The 21,771-nt window shown below is 43.1% G+C and overlaps 1 protein-coding gene and 1 long non-coding RNA gene across 7 annotated transcripts in view; both read right to left on the reverse strand.

Moving 5' to 3' along the window:
* The window catches only part of LOC109409926 (nephrin), an 851,818-nt gene that overhangs the window by 532,008 nt on the left and 298,039 nt on the right, over positions 1 to 21,771 (reverse strand). The gene's annotated exons all lie outside the window — the stretch shown is intronic.
* On the reverse strand, positions 18,309 to 19,037 carry LOC134289636 (uncharacterized). The gene is made up of 2 exons (XR_009998592.1): positions 18,898 to 19,037; positions 18,309 to 18,865 (listed from the first exon to the last, which is right to left on the reverse strand). It is a non-coding gene; the product is annotated as an uncharacterized LOC134289636 (long non-coding RNA).

The raw sequence follows: 21,771 nt of genomic DNA on the forward strand, positions 1-21,771 counted from the left end.
TTTGTATTTTTTATTAAAACTACACATTTACTTGTGCGATCAAAGAAATTGAAGATTGTTTTAAAAAATTATCTGAAGGATTTTTTTCAGCACACTTTTTTTTGTATTTTTTCGATAGGTGGATTATTTTTTTGGATGAAATTTTTGTATGAGCGCTTTGATTAGAATGCATTTTTCGGAATATGCGCTCCCATATCTTTATTTTGATGGTACAATAAACAAAATAATGAAAAAAAAAACAGATGAAATGAAATGAGATTATCCGCGATTCTAAAAAGAGTAAAACCGCTCAAAACTGAAACGTAGATAACGTTTTTTGTTTTTTTTTTTTATTTTTTTTTACTCGTGATTTCTTTCTATATAAACGTTTGGGTAAATGGCAAAAGCACGCATTCAACCAATTCTTTTTTTGGACGAATTATTGCTATAACTCAGTTAATTTTGAACCAATTAACCTGTTTTTCGCACACGGATCGTGCCCACATGGGTACAAAATTTCATGATTATCGGTTCAAAATTGACTGAGTTATAGGAAAAACCCAACCCGTGCAAAACAGAATCGGGTGTTTTTTGTTGTGAAATTTTTGGAAAGCCATGATGAATTAAAAAAAAAATGTATTAAAGTTTAGATTATACGAAGTACTCAAATATGTCCAGTAATGTAAGCTGGAGAAATTAAAAAAAAACAGGCAACTTCAAGTAAAGATTGTGAAAACGACTACAACTTTGTAAGTGCCATCTGTCATTATTTGGGTGCGATTGGCACCTTTTACCAAAAGTGGAAAATTACACTGACAAATAATATTCGATAACTTTTAGGCAATATCGGAAAGCGTCAAGCTCCCACAACGTAGAAAAAGATTCACATTTTTTTTTTTTAGCTTTCAAGAGTAGTCCTTGAAGAGTCCAGGAAAAAAATCCTGGTAGAATCCCGCAAGGAATTTCCGGATAAATCTCGGAATTGTCAAAAAAAAAAAAAATGAGAAGGAGTGAATTCCAGAATAAATCTCGATTGAAATTTTCGAAAGGATCTCTGAAGGAACTCTTGGATAAATCCCAGAAGCAACTTTTGGACCATCTTGGAAAACTTTTGAGGAATTCCAGAAGGAACCCCAGAAGGTATTCGTAACGGAACTCTGAAAGAATCTTCGAAGGAGTTTCTGGAGGAATCCAAGACAGACTCTAAAAAACTCCTCGAGGAATATCAGAAAGAGCTCGTTGGAAAATCACAGAAGAAACTTCTGAAGCATTACCACAAGAATCGGCTAGAGCAATTTCAACAGAAACTCCTGGGGGTCCCTCGAAGGAACCTATGGAAAAATCCTAGAAAGAACTCTTAGAAGGTACTTCTTGAGGAGTTCCAAAGGGAGCTCCTAAATGGATCTTTAATAGAACTCTAAGAGGAATCTGAGAAGAAACTCAGAAGAAATTCAGAAGGAACTTCTGGAGTAATACCTGAAGCAATTCTTAGATAATTACCCAACTAACAATAGCCAACCGCAAACAAGCACGCATGCTGAATTGTTGCTTTATAATAGAAATTATAGCTGAACTACAATTATGCTGTACACATTACTGTACAAATGCTATTTCAACTGAAAAAGTAGCCAATGTTCAACTTTTCGTACTGGTATTAACAATGATACTTTAAAACACTTTTCAAGCGTTTAATACGAATTTTATTCGACTCGCAGTAATTCCTTTACAACATATTTAAACAAGACTTGTTAAGTTCATGTGAAAATTAGGACATGTATCTGTATAATGTGTTTTTCACAAGTCAAATAAGTGCTTTCGATTCATCATACTTCGACTCAGAGTACATGATGAAAAACACGTGTTTTTTTTACTGAACAACAGTTGAATTAATCTTTTGTTCAGTCATCAACCATAATGTTGTGCTAGTTCACCACTGCTGAATAGGAGTCGAAGTGTGATCTTCATTAAACCACGGGAAGTTTATGTTTTGATTTGAGCGCTGCAATTCATAATCAAACGAAGCATCGTAGAAACAAAGTTTTTGGAAAATAAAAGCAAGTTTCCTCAGAAATAAATAAAAAATGAACTGGAAAAAGTTTTTTACAAAATTTTACACAGTTGAGAAAATTCGTAAAAAAAGCTGGAAAAGCTATGTCCGAACTCGTGGAAAATTTTCACAAAAATATTTTTGGGATGGTTATTTCATATGCTCTAATCGTTGAAATTTTTGGAAGGTTTTTTTTTGTTGAAAAATGTCCAAATGAGCCTTTTTTTTTTAAATCATAACTCATGAACGGGCTGCAAAACGGTGAGTCGATAAGGAGAGCGTCCAACATAGCTCTGGTCCTCACAAGTTCCTACCTCATGCTTCCACGGGTCAAACGATGACAAAGACCGCCAGCTAAGAGTTGTGTGCTTAGCTGGTAGTGCAGCCTGGGCACTGTTGTCCTTCTGACTTCAGCTAGATTGAGGAGGTACGTCCCGAGCGTCTGTTCACCAAGGAGGTGCGGCTCAAACAGCGTCTGTTCTGGCATCCAGCGGCTGAGTATGAAATGCTGTATTGCGTCAGCTATACCTAAGAAGGCAGCCCCTTCAACGCAATGTAGGCAGCGCGGCCCCGGTAAAGTAGCCTGCTGAAAACCTTCAAACACCCAGAAAAGCAATAGTAGAGTAAACGGATTGATTCAACGGCAACCGACCCGACAACGAATAAAGGACAACGATTGGAAAGTCGGATCTTAGAACGTGAGAATTTTGAATGAACCCGCACGTGTTGGGCTCCTGGCTCGTGAACTGCGGAATGTCGGCGTTAATGTGGCCGCTATCCAGGAGATACGCTGGCCCAAAACTGGAGAACGCGAATTCCGAGCGGTGGATCCCATCGCCAACACTTCATTCAAGTACCACATCTACTACAGCGGCGGCGATAAGGCAGAACGCGGAGTTGGCTTTATAGTGATCGGGAAGCAGATGAAGCGAGTTATTCGGTGGAAGCCGATAAGCGACCGAATCTGTGTGTTGAGGATGAAGGGCAAGTTCTTCAACTACAGCCTGATCAGCATCTATGCGCCAACGAACGACAAACCCGATGACATGAAGGATGAGTTCTATGAGAGCCTTGATAAGGCCTACGGAGAGTGCCCAAAACAAGATGTCAAAATAGTCATCGGAGATGCAAATGCGCAGATCGGCAGAGAAAGTTTCTTTCGGCTGTCATTGGAACGGAAAGCCTTCATTCTGTTACCAACGATAATGGTCTGCGCCTTGTGACATTCGCTGCTGCTAGATGTATGGCAATCAGCAGCACCTACTTCGCACGTAAGAATATCTGAAAACACACCTGGGGACACCCGAGTGGTGACACTTGCTCCCATATAGACCACGTGCTGATCGACGGGCGACATTTCTCGGACGTCATAGATGTGAGGTCCTACAGAGGCCCGAACATCGACTCGGATCATTATCTTGTAGCCGCTAAAATTCGGGCGCGATTATCCAGCGTCACGAGTTCAAGAAACAACAGGACGATGCGTTTCAATATCCAGCGCTTGTCAGCCGAAGGGGTTGCTGCACAGTACCATCAGACGCTAGACGAGAGGATAGGAGAGACCAACGGATCTGGAGATGTCAACAGCTTATGGGGAAGTATCCACGAAGCAGTGACAACAACAGCGCAATAGGTGATTGGTACCGCTAAGCGACGCAAACGTAATGGTTGGATGGTGAGTCTGCATGTTATATTCCCGAAATTTATCTAGGATCATCAGCAGGGTAAACATTTGATCCGTCGTTGATCGGCCCTCACGAAAACCAGCCTGGTATTCGCCGAAGAAGGACTCCTCAAGAGGTCGCAGTCTGTTGAACAGGACACGCGACAGTATCTTATACGCCGAATTTAAAAGGGTAATCCCTCTGTAATTGGCACACTCCAGTCTGTGCCCTTTCTTGTAGATTGGGCATATGAGGCCATCCAACCAACTGGTGGGCAATTCTTCATCCTCCCAAATCTTTATAATAATCTGATGGATTGATTGATGTAGCTGCTCGCTTCCGTGCTTAAGAAGTTCGACCGGGATCTCGTCCTTCCCAGCAGCCTTACTGTTTTTCAGCTCCTCAAGGGCCTTTTAACCTCATCCAGTGTTGGTGGTTCCACTGCTTGACTGTCATCCATTATGTTAATCCTGTTCCTGGGTGCTCCTTCGCTGCTACCATTCAACAAATCTACGAAGTGCTTCTTCCACCTGGCTGCCACCATTGTTTTGTCTGTCAGCAAATTTCCTTCCCGGTCATTGCACATAGCGGGCACTGGCGCAGTCTTGTGCCGCGCGCCATTGACAGTTACATAAAATCTCCGCATATCGTTCCTGTCCATACTTTCCTGCGCTTCAGCAATAACACTCTCTTCGTGTTGCCGTTTTTTCCTGCGGTGGATTCGTTTCTCTTCTGCTCTTGCAACCCTGTACCGCTCTCTGTTCTGCCGGGTACCGGCCACTAGCATTCGACTTCTGGCGGCATTCTTTTCGTTCGTCGCTCGTTAGCAGTCCTCGTCGATTTTAAAGCAGCGTACGATTCAGTGAAAAGAAATGAGCTTCGGCAGATAATGTCAGAACATGGTTTTCCGGCGAAACTAATTAGGCTGATACGCGCAACGCTGGATGGGTCAAAATCAAGTATTCGGATCACGGACGAAGTGTCTACGTCGTTTGTGACCTTGGATGGATTGAAGCAGGGGGATGCTCTTTCAAATTTATTGTTCAACATTGCACACTGGGCCACGAGCGGGATCTAGCAAGTAAAAACCTCTAGCGCTTAGGGAGTGCTTTTTTTGCGTTGGTGTCTTCGGAGACTTGTATTTATTTTACCTGTACTTTTATGTGGTGAAGAAAATTAGTTGGTAATTTTGCCACAAAGGTGGCGCTGCGATACTAACTTTTTTGTTTTACGTCCTAGAGATTTCCCGTCTTCTGCAAAGTTGTAGAGCGTGCAAAAATAAGTAAAGTCGCCGAAGACACCAAAGTTGTGTGACTTCAAATAACAAAGTTATACTAAAAATAGTAAAATTTACGTGAAAATCACGTTTTTATGACTATTTTGAATGGTATTTGCAAATTTATCAATTTTAACACTTCACACGTGTTAATCAAAGTAGCCTGCGTCTGATAGTACCAGCTTTACAATTTTTCAGGACATGGAAAATGGTTTTTTGGGCAAAATAGTGAAAATTACAATGATTTTTACTAGCAGTTTTTTCAAAAAAGTTGCAAATTTCGGCAAAACTTGATGCTTGCTTCAAAATATACCACTCAAAATCTATTAAATGTGAAAGTTTGCCGGAGGTATAATTTGGTGTTTTTGAGATATCTTTTTAAATATTGATGTTTTAATACCAAAATTATTTTGAAAGAGAAGCAATTCTTTATTCCGGAGTTGTTCCTCACGGATACCCAACGCTTTATTTACTCAAAATTGACGTTTTGTGTTCAATTGTCTTGCGCATCAATGTATTGAATCGCCAGTGTACATATATATATTGGTCTATTGAAAGAATAAAAATGCTTTTAGATCCTGTGTGAGCGACTTTCGTTAGTGCAAAGTTCCGGTATACCAACCCGTGGAATCAATAATGATTTTCAGTTAACTGCACGTACATATGTTAAGACGGATATTGATTAAATTATGAAAAAAAAAAAACTTAGCTCATCAATGCCGTGTCATTAATTGGCACAGTGACTTAGTTAGTAAAGCACTTGTCTATTGTGAATTCAAATCTCATCTTGAGCTGAGGATTTTTTTTATAATTTAACCAATAATTTATTCCTTTTTAAGTATGTACGTTGAGTTAACTGAAAATCATTATCGATCACATGGATTGGTATAACAAAACTTTGCACTTGCTCAAGCAAGCATCAAATTTTGCCGAAATTTGCAGCTTTTTGAAAAAAACTGCTAGTAAAAATCATTGTAATTTTCACTATTTTGCCCAAAAAAAACATTTTAAATGTCCCGAAAAATTGTAAAGTTGGTGCTGAAGTGTTAAAATTGATAAATTTACAAATACCATTCAAAATAGTCATAAAAACGTGATTTTCACGTAAATTTTAATATTTTTAGTATAACTTTGTTATTTGAAGTCACACAACTTTGGTGTCTTCGGCGACTTTACTTATTTTTGCACGCTCTACAACTTTGCGGAAGACGAAAAACCTCTAGGACGTAAAACAAAAAAGTTAGTATCGCAGCGCCACCTTTGTGGCAAAATTACCAACTAATTTTTTTCACCACATAAAAGCACAGGTAAAATGAATACAAGTCTCCGAAGACACCAACTCAAAAAAATGCACTCCCAAAACGCTAGAGGTTTTTACTTGCTAGATCTTGCTCGTGGCCCAGTGTGCATTGCACTCGAAGGAGCGATTAGGAGGTCAGGCGTGCAGAGGAATGGCTCTATCATCACACGGTCGCACATGCTCCTCGGTTTTGCGGACGATATTGATCTCATCGGCATCGATCGTAGGGCAGTGGAGGAAGCTTATGCTCCTCTGAAGAGAGAGACAGCGAGGATAGGCTTGACGATTAACTCTACCAAGACGAAGTACATGATAGCGGGTAGAGACAGAAGCAGGCCTAGTGGTGTTAGTGCTGAGGTAGTGATTGATGGGGAAGTGTTTGAAGTTGTTGAAGAATTTGTTTATCATGGAACAATTGTGACATGTGACAATGACGTTTCCCGTGAAGTGAAAAGGCGTATTGCAGCTGCGAATAGGGCCTTTTACGGATTGCGTAGCCAGCTTAGGTCCCGTAACTTGCAAATGCAAACAAAATTCGCTCTGCATAAGACGCTGATTCTTCCGGTTGCCCTCTACGGTCACGAAGCATGAACGTTAAAGGAGGTAGACCGAAAAGCTTTTGGAGTTTTTGAGCGCAAAGTGCTGCGGACAATTCTCGGTGGGAAACAAGAAAATGGAGTGTGGCGCAGACGCATGAATCACGAGTTGTACCAAGTGTACGAAGATGCGAATATTGTGAAACGTATAAAATACGGCAGACTTCAGTGGGCTGGACACGTAGTGCGAATGTCGGAAGAAAGAATAGCGAAAACAATATTCAGCAGAGAACCCGGTAGAGGTAGGCGACTTCGTGGGCGGCCGCAAACTCGTTGGCTGCACGCGGTTGAAGAAGATCTACGATCCCTACACGTTCGGGGAAACTGGAGGAACATCGCCCAAGACCGACGAAGATGGTGCTCTACTATACGCTCGGCATTGGAGTAAAGTTACTTTGTAGCCAACAAGGTATCAAGGTAGGTAACTCATGAACGACGCATCGTTGAAACACAGTTTTTTAAATGAAAATGAAAGCAAATTTTCTTTAAAATCAAAGATAAAAATATGAAGTAGGAGAAGTTTTCCACACAATTTTCCACCGTTGAGAAAATTCGTAAAGAAAAGCCAGTAAAACAGTGCCCGAATTCGCGGTACATGACCATGTAGCTTATTATATGGTCATTTTAACAAAATTGGCCATAACTCAGGTAAAAAAGAAAAATGCATTCCAAACATTTCAGCGATCAGTGTGAAGAATTAGCAATAAGTTAAAATTCACAAATACAAAGAAATTAAAAAAAAAAAAAAAAATTTCAGCGATCAAAGCTTATGAAATTACCATCTCAAAAATATTTTTCGTTGAAAAACTTCCGCGAGTTCGGGCAAAGTTTTTTCGGCTTTTCTTTATGAATTTTCTCAACGGTGGAAAATTATGTAGAGAACTTTTTCCACTTCATATTTTTTGTTTTGATTTCGGAAAAAAATTGCTTTCATTTTCATTAAAAAACTTAGTTTCTACGATGCTTCGTTCTTGAGTAATAGTTTTTTAAAAAAGGCTTATATGGAACATTTGGAAATTTTTCAACAAAATTGGTCATAACTCAAAAACGAAAAAAGGTGCATTCCAAAAACTTCAGCGATTAAAGGTCATAAAATAACCTTTTCAAAAATATTTTTTAGAAAATTTTCCGCGAGTTTGGGCAAAGTTTTTCCGGCTTTACTTTGTAAATTTTCTCAACGGTTGAAAATTTTGTGGAAAATATTTTGCACGTCATATTTTTTTTTTTGATTCCAGATTTTCAATTAGACTGCAAGATTATTCTGGTGACCACCTTTGGGTTTTAGTAATTTTTTCAACAAGTTATTACTAAAACAAGAAAATGTAGAAAAGTTTTGAGAAAATTTTCAAAATTTCTATAATTTTTCCATTATTTTCTTTTATTTATTTCATGAACTCTTAGTTGAGAAATCCTGGCGAACTAAGAGCACGGAACACTCCGAATCAATCTCACATTGCCGGCCACTCAAGCTGGTTCCTATGTTTATGACCGGGGCCGACGACCCTCGCCCGAGAATTTCATTTGCTTGGCTAATTGAAGTGCCCTCGCGGAATGTTTATGTTGCCTTTTGTCGCCGGTTCTCCAGCAATGGCATTCTCATCTCTCCTGTCTGAAGGCATCCTCATCATCATCAGAACGCAAGTCAAGTAGTCGTCCTCCTTGTCACTGGCTGTTGCTCTTGCCTTGAGAAGGTTCTTCATTTGACGAGTTTCGTTCAAAATCAGTTACGCAACAAACTTTTCCGCTCCACCCCCAGGAGCCCACTTCATTCCCTGGATTGTGTCTGTCCCCGGATCCGAGAGTGCGTGTGTAGCACTTCACTCAAATCTCATAAAATCCCGGAGACAGTGTCCCGGAATGGGGAACTTTCCCATTTCTCCGCGCGCGGCAGGCATCCGAGTTGCGAGAGTTCCACTCTTCCGAGCAATGAAATTAAATGAAATAAAAATAAAAGAAAGCTTCCGAGCTCGGGGAAAAACTTTCGGTGTGTCATTTCGTCAATCCAAATCCAACTGCTGGCTGTCGGACGCACTCAGCTGGCGGCTTCAGCTGCGCCGCGGGGCGGCTGCTTCACATGCCACGAAACGAGGGGACGAGGCATCCGAAAGTTTGTCCTTTCAACCCCATCATCATCAACATCAACTACGTGGTCACTCGGCAGCTAAAACCGGGAAAGCCTTAGCCTGAGCTCTCACAGAAATCACTCAACCGTCCTGACCGTCCTACCTAGTCGTCTTCAGAGTAGACTTCAGGTTGTCATAAAATCCGGTGATTCAATGAGCCCGCGCGGACCGGACACAATCCCTGGGTCGTCTAACTAAATGGAAAAGTTTCTTCCCGCGTCGTCGTCGTCGTCGTCATCGTGAGGAACGAGATTTTTGTGACACTTTATTAGTCAGTTTGACTGCTTACTTCGGTGACACCTCGCACTAGCAGGTGCTGGCGACCCGACGTAGGTGGCTCCAAGATGTGGCACTCAAACACCGCACCGAAGTGAGCTGAGTGGGTTGCACGAATTTTAATCAACGGATTTCTTTCGGGGCTCATAACGCCCGCCGCGCCGCCGCCTGTTGCGTTGGTAGATCAACCTATAGGAAGAGCGCGCAGAACGACACCACCACCGACCACCGAGTTTGATTGGAAGTGATGTCGTGTCGTTCGTTGGTTGGAGGACCAGTTGGACCGAAATGGGAAAAGTCCTGAGTGGTTTTGGAACTTGTTGAGTGACGATGATTGCGATACGATTGGACCCATTGGTGTGGAAATGACTCTGCGAGGAGGCGTTTGAGGGGATGTCTTATGTGGAAACTAGTTCATCGCGGTTTTTGAGTTAGACGAATGTTCTATAATACACTATAATTTCAATTTACGTTCAATATGGGGTGGTGAAACTGCACATGATTGACTAAAATTTGATTTTTCCTAACAAACGATGAGAAAAATAAACTCCAATCAATTAGTCTTTGTATCCAACCCCTTTCTATCGATCACATTTGATGCCGACTTTTGATTTATCGAGCCCGGTGAAAAGTTTGCACGTTCATTTCTGGGAATGCTTCATCAGGCCATCCCTGCGCCTATCGGAAAATCGAATTCCTTACCCCTCTCCAACAACTGCCAGCGCCAATTCGGAGTAGAAACAACAATAGCATTCCGGACAGGACGACCCACCTCGGTCGGCTCGATAGAGAACCCAATCGATCGTGCCTCGAACAATAGACTGCTGGTGCCGGATGACGGTGGCATATTTATAATTTAATTACGCTAACGAGCATAATCAATTCGCAAACAGAGAGCCATAGAGCGACAAGGAGCATACCTACTTTCGGTCCACCCCATCATCGTCGCAGAAGAAGACGTGTTGATGAAGTGTACGCTCGATTTGTGTGGCAAAACAGACGGTGGCACGACGGGAATTGGAACTGGGGAGAACTCGCTAGGATCCCATCATCGCCATCGCGTAGACTTCGGCAAAGCACTTATGGAAAATTGATTTTCCGTTAATGTCAGTCGCAGTCAGCGCACTCGTAAAGACTTCTTTGGGGTTCTCCGGTTCGTGCGGCCGGTTCCACAACCATGCCTCCCTCAAAAACTTCAAAGACCCCGAAAGGGGCGAAGGTGGTGGTGGTGGAAAGCGAGTGATAATAGAAAATTCTTTCAAGCGATAAACGACGATTGAAGGCGGACGAACGATAAGGTGGAGCGGTCGGGGTAGAAGGTGTCTGTGGGGTACAACTTTACCTTACCTAACCGATCAGACTAAGGTCTGAGTGTCCTTTGCTGTACGTAGAAGTCGTCTCCATTCTACTCGGTCCATGACTGCACGTCTCCAGTTCTGCACAAGGCGTCTTCTTCTTGTACCGATCGTCGAATGACTTCTTTCATTTTAAATAGTTAACACCCGGGATAGTCTTATATATAGTCAAGGGCAATAGAGCAATAGGGCAACATGAAGAGGCGCCGATCGACGAAAAATGTGCAGGTTGAGGATCAAGGGCCGATTCTTCAACTTCAGCATAATAAACGTGCACAGCCCACACTCTGGAAGCACTCGAACGCGAATACGACCGCTGCCCAAACCACGACGTCAAGATCATCATAGGGGATCTAAACGCTCAGGTAGGCTAAGAGGTATCAGGTATCAGTAGGTCGGCTCTAGAGGCACGTTCTCCTCCATTTGGGAAATTTGTGCCATCGCCATGAACACGAGCCTATTCATCATTTACCTGACGGAGAAGGGAAGGAAAAAGGATAGGAGATGGGAAAGGACAGGTAAGGGAATAGGATCGTCATACTCGCAAAAGCGTACCACAATGGGTTCACATAGCGTCCTGAAAAGGACACTGTAATAACGCATAAGCGTGCCACAATGGGTGCGAACAGCGCCCTGAGAAGGGCACTGTGATAATGCATAAAGCGTAAAGAGAGCCTATAGCTCTTTACCACAGCGGGTCAAGAACAACAGAACGTCCTGAAGATTCAGGTTTCTGAAGTCAGTTTCACTAAATAAGTGTTTCCCGAGTACTCGGAAACGCAATTGCGCAAAAGCTGGACAGTTACATATTAAATGATACGAAGTTCCATAATCGGATTCACAGCTATCACATGCAAATGAATCAGCTTGCTGAATATTCGCCATGTGATAACTGAGTCGGCAGTGGCCAGTCAATGCTTTGACCAGCATGCTGCAATTCTGCTTTGACAGATTTGTTAGATACTTTGCCACCCCTAGAGATGGCTCAGTACAATACAATTTTGTTTGACGACATGACTCCAAACTATTCCAGTATTGTTTGTGCTGAGTGGCAGCCCAGGTGTCAATCTGAAGCTTCACCCAACACTTGGATACCGGAATAGCTGGCTCAGGGCCAATGAAGTCATGTGATGCTCCAGTGCGAGCTAACTCATCAGCCAATTCATTTCCAGCGATGGAAGAATGGCCAGGTACCCATACAAGGTGAACAGCGTTTGCTGAATTCAGCTCCTCAATTTGAGTTCGACAAGCGATAACTATCTTCGACCTGGAGTTGGCCGAAGCAAGTGCTTTAATAGCAGCCTGGCTATCTGAACAGAAGTATATTACTTTGCCCATTACGTGCTGCTGAAGTGCTGATTGCACTCCGCACATAAGAGCAAAGATTTCGGCCTGAAAAACGGTGCAGTGTCTGCCAAGTGAATAAGACTGATACAGCCTTAGCTCACGAGAATAAACACCAGCACCTGCTCGACCTTCTAGAAGGGAGCCATCAGTGTAACATACGATGCCGTCTGAAATACTTCTCTCCAGATAACCAGATGTCCACTCTTCCCGGGAAGGGAATTCCGTGGAAAATGTCCTATATGGAAAATTACAAGCAATTGTAAGATCACTTGGAGCAAGGACAACTTTGTCCCAATTCACCAAAAGTGGAAACAACGAGGTGTGTGTTGAACTGCGGTTCACAGGAGTTTCCTCTAGTAAACCGAGTACCCATAGACGGTAAGTGCAAGAAAGTGCTTCTTGTTTGAGATGAATGTGTAGTGGGACAACGTCAAAGAGAACTTCGAGCGCTGCCGTGGGAGTTGAAGAGAACGCTCCAGACATCGCCATTAAGCACATCCTTTGGAGATGGCCTAACTTTGATTGGACCGTTCTCACTTCGCCCTTTTGCCACCACACAAGACATCCATAGGCCAATATTGGCCGAACAACAGTTGTGTAGATCCATTTGATATACTTGGGTTTTAGACCCCAAGTTGTACCAAAGGTTCGCCGGCATTGCCCGAAGGCCATACAAGCTTTCTTGATTCTGAACTCAACATGAGGTGTCCAGGAAAGCTTGGAATCAAGAATGACTCCAACGTACTTTACCTGTTCAGTCAAATTGATTTCAGAATCAAAGAGACGTAAAGTTCGAACACCATTACGGTTTCGCTTTTCCGTGAAAAGAACAATAGATGTTTTACTCGGATTTACCGAAAGGCCATATTGGCGACACCAACCCTCAACTACCTGAAGAGCGTTTTGCATCAGGTCGAAAAGGGTGCTGATGCACATACCGACTAACAATGTTAGGTAGTCGTCGGCAAAACCATAAGTAGGAAAACCGCTATTATTGAGTTGCCTCAATAGCGTATCTGCTACGAGATTCCATAAAAGTGGTGATAAGACTCCCCCTTGGGGGCATCCACAAACACTCAATTTCCTAATCGCCGCTTGACGCAATGTCGAGAAGAGATGTCGGTTTTTGAGCATTTGGTGAATCCAATTGGAAATCATTGGAGATATACCATGACCCCGTGCGGCTTCCAATATGGCATCGAAAGGCACGTTGTCAAAGGCACCCTCTATATCTAAGAAAACACCCAAGCAGGATTGCTTTTGAGCGAATGCCTTCTCGATATCGTAAACAACTTTGTGTAAAAGAGTCACAGTGGACTTTCCAGATTGGTAAGCATGTTGGTTCACATGAAGAGGCACATTGGCCAGATAAACATCACGGATGTGATGATCCACAATGCGTTCTAAGCATTTCAGAAGAAAAGAGGTCAAACTGATAGGTCTGAAGCTCTTTGCTTCTTCATACGACGCGCGACCCACTTTCGGAATAAACTTCACAGTAATATCCCGCCAGGATTTGGGAATATACCCTGTAGCAAAACTGCAAACAAGTAGTTGTTTCAAAACATGTTTGAAATGATCAAATCCCTTCTGAAGCAAAATAGGATAAATCCCATCTGCCCCAGGAGATTTGAAAGGAGCAAAGCTATTAAGTGCCCATTCAATCGATTCTAAAGTTATGATACTCCGAGCCGAAGCTAAAGAATCATAACTACAAGAAAAGACATCAGGTTCATCCGAAGATGTAATATCCACACATCCGGGGAAGTGTGTACTGAATAAACATTCTAAAACTTCCTCATCAGAGGAAGTGAAATCACCATTTGGCAAACGAAGTTCGTTCACTTGAAAATCCTTAGATTTTGCAAGGATTTTGTTCAATCGACTGGCTTCACTCAGACTGGAAACATTTGTACAAAGGTTTTTCCAGCCGGATCGTTCAGCAGACCGAAGAGCTTTCTGGTAGGCCTTGCGAGCCGACCTGAAAGCCTCCGATCCAGCCGAACGTCGTCTGTTCCAACTCTTTCTACATTGTTTCCTGAGCTTCGCCAGATCGGAGTTCCACCAAGGGGTTCCTCTTGTGGTCTTCACAGACCGCAGAGGGCAGGCTTCTTCAAAAGCTTCCATGATGAAGGCCGTTGTAGTATCAACGGCATCATCTAAATCACTTGGAGTGTCAATCGATGGTGAGTATCCATGAAATTTGGCTGCAACCAAATCGGTAAAGAGATCCCAGTTGGTTGACCGGGGATTCCTGAAACGCAAAGTTTGCGAAGTAAAATTCACATGTTCAAACAAGATGTAACGATGATCAGATAAAGATTCTTCATCTGACACATGCCAATTGGTCAGCTCATGACTAATTCTGCTAGAGCAAAGCGTTATGTCTAACACTTCCTCTCTACCAGATACCATGAAGGTTGGGCGGTTGCCTATGTTAAGTAATCCAAGATCTGTACTACTCAAGTATTCCATCAAACTGGAGCCTCTCAAATTGATGTCTGAGCTGCCCCGGATTATATGGTGAGCATTAGCATCACTACCAACAATTAGCGGAAGGCCTTTTGAAGTGCAGTATGCAATGACTTGCTTGAAAGCATCCGTAGGGGATGGTTCATCATGCGGTAAATAAACCGAACAATAAACGTATTTCCTGTTGAGGTTTCCAACAGATACATCTATTATGATAGCACATACATCTCTGGTAGTTAGTTCAGAGATGAGTGTAGCAACGATTGCGTTGTTGACAAGCACACATGCTCGAGGCATGACACGTGAGTTTGCCATTTCATTTTTACTGAAAGTAGCAAACACCGGATTCACAAGGTTTCCTAAATAGAAATTCCCCTTACGAAAGTAAGGTTCTTGGACTAACGCCACTTGGGCTGTACCATTTTGCATAAGTCTACAAAGATTGATCGTTGCTGTTCTTTTGTGCTGAAGATTGATCTGAGCTATCCTAACCGTAGCCACTACCCAAACTAGGCAAGATTAAACTCTTAACAATCACAGCACAAAAAAGAACAGCAACAATAAAGCCAGATCGGTATCGAATTGAGTGCGCCAAAGGCGAGGATGCACAGAATACACTGTGTAAAACGCATAATGCGAAACCATATAGGTGAAAATCTAAACTAATTAATAACATCTTCATAATCCCGCCCTTATTCAGCCTCAAGTATGAGATTGAAGAAGGGCAGCTGATTGTCTCGGAGAAACACAAGGTCCACCGCGCTATTGCTCCGGTTAGCACAGTAAGGGCAAATACTGTGGAGGGTGCCCTGGTACTCCACAGGCTCCGTTTGCGGTTAGGTTTTTATTAGACCCCCCTAGCCATTCATTCCTAGGCACGGTAAGCATAAAGCCGCATAACACCATGAATTAGGGGTCACCTGATTAGTGGATTCCTACCACTGGAACAGGCGGTCCGTAGTGCTATTCTTAGCCAGTTGAACTAACCGCTACCGACACTACACAGCTATCTAGGCTGATCGGGAAAAGAAGTTGATATTGGTGATCAACTTCATACGGGCCCGAAAAGCCGCCTATATATAGTCTTATATATAGTCAAGGGCAATAGAGCAATAGGGCAACATGAAGAGGCGCCGATCGACGAAAAATGTGCAGGTTGAGGATCAAGGGCCGATTCTTCAACTTCAGCATAATAAACGTGCACAGCCCACACTCTGGAAGCACTCGAACGCGAGTACGACCGCTGCCCAAACCACGACGTCAAGATCATCATAGGGGATCTAAACGCTCAGGTAGGCTAAGAGGTGGAATTCAGACCGACGATTGGAAAGTTCAGCGCCCACCAGCTGACGAACGAAAATGGCCTACGCCTCATCGATTTCGCCGCCTCCAAGAAAATGGCCATTCGTAGCACCTTATTCCAGCACAGCCTCCCGTTTCGTTACACCTGGAGATCACCAGAACAAACGGAATCGCAAATCGACCACGTTCTGATTGATGGACGGCACTTCTCCGACATTATCGACGTCAGGACCTATCGTGGCGCTAATATCGACTCTGATCACTATCTGATGATGGTCAAACTGCGCCCAAAACTCTCCGTTATTAACAATGTACAGTACAGGCGGCCGCCCCAGTACGATCTAGAGCGACTGAAGCAACCGGATGTCGCCACCGCATACGTGCAGAATCTCGAGGCAGCGTTGCCGGACGAGGGTGTTCTCGATGTGGCCCCTCTAGAGGACTGCTGGAGGGCTTTAGGACAGAAGGTCGAAGGACAAATGGTCGAAGGACAAAAGGTCGAAGGACAAAAGGTCGAATGGACAAAAGGTCGAATGGACAAAAGGTCGAATGGACAAAAGGTCGAATGGACAAAAGGTCGAATGGACAAAAGGTCGAATGGACAAAAGGTCGAAGGGACAAAAGGTCGAATGGGACAAAAGGTCGAATGGGACAAAAGGTCGAATGGTTCATGTTCTTGCTCATTGAGAGAAACATTATGGTGCTTTTATAGTAATCATATGTATTTCAGCCACTGACATTTCTATAGGAAATTTTTCCTTCTTTTGTTTATAGGCTATTCTTTCAAGTTGTGTTGGTGTAGTATTTAATGGTAATTTAGTTTGATGTTTTGTTCAGTAATTTTTCCTTCTTAAATTTATAGGCTGTTCTTTTAAGTTTTGTTACTGAATAATTTATCGACTATTTAGGTACTTATAATTTAATCAGAAATTTTGCCTTCTTTAATTCAATAGCTGTTCTCTCTATCTCTACTGCAGAAAAAAATACTACTTGTGATCAGTGATCATCCGGGATGATTCATCCCCTCTTGGATTTATAGGTAGTTCCGACGAATTACACTGTATAAGTATAAATAATTTCTTCGAATTTCGACTGCTGATGATTATGTTGGGAGGTATGGCGTTCAGTCTTTGCAAGAATAACTCAAAAACGGATTCTTAAGCTTTCATACACTGAGGATACTGCAACTCCGAAAATCATACGAATCAACTATGATTTTTTGCCACAAGAATTTCTTGCGAAAATTATAGTTACGAACTATGATTTTGGATTCAAAGCGCCAACTATTATTGTCATACTGTTAATGTATAAATTTCATAACACTCACGTATGAAAATCATACCGATAACGTATCAAAACTGAAACTATGTCGTATGACTATCATACGTATTTTTATGAAATGTTTTGCACAAATTAAAAAAAATTGCAACCTGGAATCGAACCAGGAACGTCAAGGTTGGCGAGTGCGTGCTTTACTCATTCGCCCACCGACGCTTCGGAAGTTGAAGTGGTTAGAAGCCAATACAAGTTTTGTTTGTTTTTTAGCAATGATGTTTCATAACACATCTTATGATTTTCATACGATGCTTCTTATGAGATTTTTCATACGACAAGTCTTATGGATTTCCCATTTCAAAGTATGAAAAGCATACGAGAACTATTAAATGATGAAAATAATAAAAATAACTGATTCATAAGATGTAAACTATGAAAAACATACGAACAGTATCCTCAGTTATTGCTCCAAAGATTGAAAGCCATACCTCCCAACCCGTGAACCGTATAGTACATTTTTTTCATTATAGGATTTTGGAGGCATTCCAAAGAGCTTCACAGCATTTTCGGCGGATTCCAGAAACGTTACGCAGGCGTTACATGCCGTTTTCTGGGGTTTCAGAGGGTCTGAGGTGCGTTACATGGGGTTTCCGGGGGTATTAGGGGGATTTTGGAGGCATTCCAAAGAGCTTCAGAGCATTTTCGGCGGATTTCAGAAACGTTACGAAGGCGTTACATGCCGTTTTCTGGGGTTTCGGAGGGTCTGAGGTGCGTTACATGGGGTTTCTGGGGGTATTGGGGGGATTTTGGAGGCATTCCAAAGACCTTCAGAGAATTTTCGGCGGATTTCACAAACGTTACGGAAGCGTTACATAGCGTTTTCAGGGGTTTCGGAAGGTCTGAGGTGCGTTACATGGGGTTTCTGGGGGTATTAGGGGGATTTTGGAGGCATTCCAAAGAGCTTCAGAGCATTTTCGGCGGATTCCAGAAACGTTACGAAGGCGTTACATGCCGTTTTCAGGGGTTTCGGAGGGTCTGAGGTGCGTTACATGGGGTTTCTGGGGGTATTAGGGGGATTTTGGAGGCATTCCAAAGAGCTTCAGAGCATTTTCGGCGGATTTCAGAAACGTTACGAAGGCGTTACATGCCGTTTTCTGGGGTTTCGGAGGGTCTGAGGTGCGTTACATGGGGTTTCTGGGGGTATTGGGGGGATTTTGGAGGCATTCCAAAGAGCTTCAGAGCATTTTCGGCGGATTTCAGAAACGTTACGAAGGCGTTACATGCCGTTTTCTGGGGTTTCGGAGGGTCTGAGGTGCGTTACATGGGGTTTGCGGGGGTTTAAGGGGGATTTTGGAGGCATTCCAAAGAGCTTCAGAGAATTTTCGGCGGATTTCACAAACGTTACGGAAGCGTTACATAGCGTTTTCAGGGGTTTCGGAAGGTCTGAGGTGCGTTACATGGGGTTTCTGGGGTTTTAAGGGGGATTTTGGAGGCATTTCAAAGAGCTTCAAAGCATTTTCGGCGGATTTCACTTTCATGAATAACATTACTTTATATCCTTCTATTGCCTTCTACTTTCTATTATTCTAGGCATCTATTTCGAATTGCAATGCGGTAGTAAATAGCTGCATTTAAGTTAATTGTCGTTTTTCTGTCAAATACTGACCACTTTATCATGTCTTCCAAATTGTCTACTGTCAATTATACCTTTTGTTCTATTCGACCTTTTGTCCATTCGACCTTATGTCCATTCGACCTTCTGTCCCATTCGACCTTTTGTCCATTCGACCTTTTGTCCATTCGACCTTTTGTCCATTCGACCTTTTGTCCATTCGACCTTTTGTCCATTCGACCTTTTGTCCATTCGACCTTTTGTCTATTCGACCTTTTGTCCTTCGACCTTTTGTCCTTCGACCTTATGTCTTTCGACCTTTTGTCATAGATTCACGATTGGTTAGACGAGGAGTGCAAAGCGGTTATGGAGGAGAAGGGTGCAGCGCGGGCGGTAATGCTGCATATGGAACCCGACAGAATGTGGAGCGATACAGACAGAAGCGGAAGCAGCAGACCCGTCTCTTCCGGGAGAAAAAGCGCCGCCTGGAAGAAGCGGAGTGCGAGGAAATGGAACTTCTGTGCCGTTCCCAAGAAACACGGAAGTTCTATCAGAAGCTCAACGCATCCCGCAACGGCTTCGTGACGCGAGCCGAAATATGCAGGGATAAGGACGGAGGCCTCTTGACGGACGGACGTGAGGTGATCGAAAGGTGGAAGCATCACTTCGACGAGCACCTGAACGGCGAAGAGAATGTAGGCACGGAGGACCAAGGCAGCGGAGGAAATGACTATGTTAGTGCAGCAGAGGACGGGAACGAACCAACTCCCACGCTGAGGGAAGTTAAGGATGCCATCCACCAGCTCAAAAACAACATAGCGACTGATAAGGACGGTATCGCAGCAGAACTCATCAAGATGGGCCCGGAAAAGTTGGCCACCTGTCTGCACCAGTTAGTAGTCAAGATCAGGGAAACCGAACAGCCACCGGAGGAGTGGAAGGAAGGGATAATCTGTCCCATCCACAAGAAAGGCGACAAGTTAATGTGTGAGAACTTTCGAGCGATCACCATTTTGAATGCCGCCTACAAAGTGCTATCCCAGATCATCTTCCGTCGTCTTTCACTTAAAGTAAATGAGTTCGTGGGAAGTTATCAAGCCGGCTTCATCGACGGCCGATCGACAACGGACCAGATCTTCACCGTACGGCAAATCCTCCAGAAATGCCGTGAATACCAGGTCCCAACGCACCACCTGTTCATCGACTTCAAAGCGGCATACGACAGTATCGACCGCACAGAGCTATGGAAAATCATGGACGAGAATAGCTTTCCCGGGAAGCTTACCAGACTGATTAAAGCAACGATGGACGGTGTGCAAAACTGCGTAAGGGTTTCGGGTGAACTATCCAGTTCATTCGAATCTCGCCGGGGACTGCGACAAGGTGACGGACTCTCATGTCTACTCTTCAACATCGCTCTGGAAGGTGTGATGCGACGAGCCGGGCTCAACAGCCGGGGAACGATTTTCACAAAATCCGGTCAATTTGTGTGCTTTGCGGACGACATGGACATTATAGCTTGAACATTTGGAACGGTGGCAGAACTGTACACCCGCCTGAAACGCGAAGCAGCAAAGGTCGGACTGGTGGTGAATGCCTCGAAAACAAAGTACATGCTGGTAGGCGGAACCGAAAACGACCGGATCCGTCTGGGTAGTAATGTTACGATAGACGGGGATACTTTCGAGGTGGTGGAGGAATTCGTCTACCTCGGATCCTTACTGACGGCTGACAACAACGTGAGCCGTGAATTTTGGAGGCGCATCATCAGCGGAAGTCGGGCCTACTACGGGCTCCAGAAGAAACTGCGATCGAAAAAGATTCACCCACGCACCAAATGCACCATGTACAGAACGCTAATAAGAACGGTGATCCTCTACGGACACGAGACATGGACGATGCTCGAGGAGGACCTGCAAGCACTCGGAGTTTTCGCTGCACTTTACGGTGAACCCAGCATCCAGGAAGTGGCCAAAGCCGGAAGGATACGGTGGGCAGGGCACGTTGCAAGAATGCCGGACAACAACCCTGCAAAGTTGGTGTTTGCTAACCATCCGGTTGGTACAAGAAGGCGTGGAGCGCAGAGAGCACGATGGGCGGACCAGGTGGAGCGTAATCTGGCGAGTGTTGGGCGTGACCGAGGATGGAGAGCTACAGCTGCAAATCAAGTATTATGGCGGCAAATTGTTGATTCAGTATTATCATGAATTTGATGTTATCTTAATAAATGGAAAAAATGAAATGGCAATAGTTGTACTAAAATGTATGATATCTCTCCATTTTGCACCCTCCCCTCTTTTACTGGTAGCCGAACAAACACGGCTTTATTTTGTGCTTTAATGAATATCATTTTTTGGTCAAATTTCATCGTTTTGATAATAATAAGTTTTCATCCCAGAACTATTCTGAGGCCTCCAGAACACTCCGAAGTTTGTTGCACAAATCTAGCATACTAAATTAAATAGTATACACGATGCATGATCGCAGAAAATTGTCTGTGGTACTCAAAAAGCCTCAATATATCGCTAGAAAAAATATGGTTCATGAATTGGGTGATCTAGGTCATCCAAACTACTCTGGAATTGATATTTTCAGATCTACAGGATCTACCATTGTTTCTGTGCAACAAATTTAGTCACAATGATGACAACTAGACCTCATACAAATATAACGAGCCACTCGATATTGTAGTTGCTGGACATTCCGTGAAATACAAATGAAGTTTGGGATACAATATTTACCTACTGTATCATAAGGGTGGGGCTTATTTTTAAATAATCGCTCAGGGATATGATTTCCCAAGTGGAAAGTGATCTTCTGGTTGAAATAAGTGGGCTGTAAAAAAAAAATACCGATTTAATCGAATGCTTTGAATCGATGGGTACACATCGATTCGATATTATAAAATATTACAAAACTATTAAAAAAATTCGTTTGCCGCACTATTTGTCTTTAATAAATTCAATATCAAAATATTAGAACACTTCGCGACTCTGATATAACGTTAAAAAAGTGCAATCTGAAAAAAAAAACAATATTTTTAAATCGAAAGAAAAATCCCCAGAACTCTGAGAAGTATTCCCATATAGTACTGAAATAAATTCCCGCAGACTGCTAAGAGAAATTCCTTCAGAATATTTAAAGAGA

Source organism: Aedes albopictus, chromosome 3 (assembly GCF_035046485.1).
Source record: "Aedes albopictus strain Foshan chromosome 3, AalbF5, whole genome shotgun sequence".
NCBI classification, from domain to species: domain Eukaryota; kingdom Metazoa; phylum Arthropoda; class Insecta; order Diptera; family Culicidae; genus Aedes; species Aedes albopictus.